Source organism: Nannobrachium achirus (assembly GCF_963921795.1).
Source record: "Nannobrachium achirus genome assembly, chromosome: 5".
Classification (NCBI taxonomy): domain Eukaryota; kingdom Metazoa; phylum Chordata; class Actinopteri; order Myctophiformes; family Myctophidae; genus Nannobrachium; species Nannobrachium achirus.
The window spans coordinates 42,441,153-42,444,696 of NC_137814.1; positions in this window are offsets into that span (position 1 = coordinate 42,441,153).

The window sequence follows — 3,544 nt, forward strand, 5'->3', positions numbered from 1 at the left end:
CCCCCATAGGTTGTGTAATGCTACTGCATGTTCATACACAAGCTCATGAATATTCACACACAGTGTATGTTTTGAAGCACCTGATGGCTGGGTGTCAGAGTCCTGTTAATGCACATACATGTTTTTATGAACATTTCAATGACATAGCATTTTGGGTGAATAACGTTAGTCATAAACACTCTTCAGGGGTCTGCCATTATAATAGCAACACCACAGGCCCCATGTGGCCCCAGGGGCCCCTGGCTGCCATAAGCACACCGTTGCTCCGATCCACACTAAACTTGGCACACACACCGTTCAGGGTCTGCCATTATAATAGCAACACCAAGGGCCCCATGTGGCCCCCAGGGGCCCCTGGCTGCCACAGGCACACCGTTGCTCTGATCCACACTAAACTTGATTGTACAAACACCGTTCTGGGGCTCTGCCATTATAATAGCAACACCACAGGCCCCACGTGGCCCCCAGGGGCCCCTGGCTGCCACAGGCATACCGTTGCTCCGATCCACACTAAACTTGGCACAAACACCGTTCAGGGGTCTACCATTATAATAGCAACACAAGGGGCCCAATGTGGCCCCCGGGTGCCCCTGGCTGACACAGGCACACCGTTGCTCCGATCCGCACTAAACTTGATTGCACAAACACCGTTCAGGGGTCGGCCATTATAATAGGCAACACAAGGGGCCCAATGTGGCCCCCAGGGGCCCCTGGCTGCCACAGGCATACCATTGCTCCGATCCACACTAAACTTGATTGAACAAACACCGTTCAGGGGTCGGCAATATAATAGCAACACAAGGGGCCCAATGTGGCTCCCAGGGGCCCCTGGCTGCCACAGGCACACCGTTGCTCCAATCCACACTAAACTTGGCATAAACACTGTTCAGGGGTCTACCATGTTGGTGGTTTGCCACACCATGGGCCTGCAACCTGATTTGCATAACATACAGACAATGTTTCTTAATTATACAAATTTAACCAGATATTGCAATTGTTGTATTGTTATTTTGTGTAATAATTAATCAAAACGTCCCAAAAAAATCACGTTTATATTAATGTCCATTTTCCAAGTTTGCCAACATTTTAGCTCACTCCAAGGAGGCTATGCATATTTTACAAACCACTCATCCAATTGACTGTACATTTTGTGGTTCTTACATGTTTCTATTTTTTATTAATGAATTGCATTTGTTTCTTAATGAAAATCTTGGCCGGATTTAAAAGGCATTTTTAGAATCGGCCCCAGGCCTAAATGGATTAATGCAGTGGTTCTCAACCTTTTCAGGACACAACCCCCTAAATTAATAATAATAGCAGATCTACATGCTCACGAGGATGTAGATTGGCTATTTTCACAATTTCTGCATAATATTTGTCAATTTGGCCAATGTTTAATTTAAACTGTCACTCTAGAGGTATTAGAAAGTACTTAAACTGTCACTTTAAAAATGTGTAGCTATACAAGTGATGACCATGGTAATCAAATGGCTATTCGCATAACAGGTTTACCAGGCAGGCAGTGAGTGGTGGGCTTGCACATACCCCCTATTCATATGGATAGGCTACTTTAACACCTACTGTAGGTTTCCAGCGGTGACTGTATGTGCATTGTGCGTGTCTCAGGCTACCTGGCTCCATTACTGTGATAGATGAGATTTGTTCAAAGCAAACTTTTAGTTAGCACGCACACATAAAGGCGCTCGTGCATGTGACGTCAATAAATGACCGTCCGCCCTGAAAAGAAAACCCCAAAGCACCACTGGTAGCAGCTCTGCACAGTCATGTATGCTGATCAGCGTAGCTCCTATATACAGTATCACATGACCACATCATGACCATGACATCATGTACAGTACATATGAGTTTAAGTTAACTCCGACATACAGGAGTAGGCAGGCACCATTTTTACCCTTGGGTAAAAATGCTAATTAAGTTCAAGCCTACAGATCATTTTGGTCACTTTATCATCTAATCAGGCTTTTATGAACACCCTGAACAGTTTTTAATATTTATATATTTGATGTAAATGTTATCTTTCCCCCCAGGCTCAGGGCCTCTCCACATACACACCCATTGTAACTTCAAACTTCATTAAAAACACACACTATTTTTTTCTGGTGACTCATACTACCCTCCTAATATGTGAGCAGGCCGTGTTTTCTCAATAACCCTTTTCATTTATTTTTAATAATTCTTTGGGAAAATTTGAAAAATTAAAATTATTACAAATAAATGAAAAATTGTATCGAAAAAAAACATGGCCTGCTCATGTATTAGGAGGGTAGTATGAGTCACCAGAAAAAAATATAATGGAGTTTGAAGTTACAATGGGTGTGTGTGGGGAGAGGCCCTGAGCCTGGGGAGGCAGACCCATGCAAGGCAGAGTTTTTTAAAATGGAATATCCCTTTAAATCCCGATACTGATTCTAGAATTATTCCTCTACACAGTATTACACAGTATAGGCAAAATTCTTGTGTTACGAATTGTGTGTACATCTTGTAGATCAGTGACTTCACTAGCCTTCAGATACAGTATATGACACCAAAGTAGCTTACTACAATTCTAAGGTCAAATTATTCTAAATAAGCTTGTGACCTTGACCTTTTATCACTGAACTGTACTGTCTGTACTGTACTGTCTGTACTTTTACTGTACTGTAAAAACAGTGCAGTAAAAGTTTGTTTATCGGTGATGACACTGATTGACAAATTGTAGCATTCCCTGTGGGATCATAAAGCACCAAATAGAGTGTCTCGTTTGGCTTGAATAAAGCATAGCCTTATTAGCCTACTACCAAGGTTGTCCCGAATATGCCATTTCCTCATATGTGACACAATGTTACTATAGTCCGGCCAGTTTGTGCAGTATTTTGATGGAATCGCGCACTTTTTTGCCTGAAATGCTCGGACTACAATCAGTCTAACCTGCTTGATTCCTCCAGACTCAAATCTAATCCTCATCTCCTTGCTTGAGGGAGCAGGGATTTAAAGTTCCTTGAAGTACACAAGTTCCTTGAAGTACACAATAAAGAGGAGCTCAAGTGGGACACAACGCACGTGAGGATAAAGAATTTGCAACTATATTGCTTTTATCGCCTGAAGAGGTTCGGAGTCTAGGCTACTGCATCCTCAGGCTGGACTACAATAGCTCCATTGAGAGTGTTCTGTCACACCTGGATTCGCCCACGAGAATTATTAAAGTTATATCACTGGATTGATCCAGACAGACAAACAGTCTTTTAATTATATAAAAGAAAATAATGTGTGAATTAAATCAAACAAGCCACCTGTCCTGTTCTCTGATTGGCTGTAGCACGTCTCTACTCTCAGTGCTGTCACAACCCATGTTAGGCTTTTAGGTTATAGGACGGCAAAAGGATCATCTGGGCTAGCATGTTGCATTGTGAACCGGGCTTCACAATGTTATACAATCCGGGATGAGGTGCGTGTGTGCGTGTGTGCGCGTGTGCGTGGGTGCATCCGGCAGTGGTAGGTCACGTCAGACAGTGGGTAGGTAGGAGTCTATGGCATCTCAGTGATG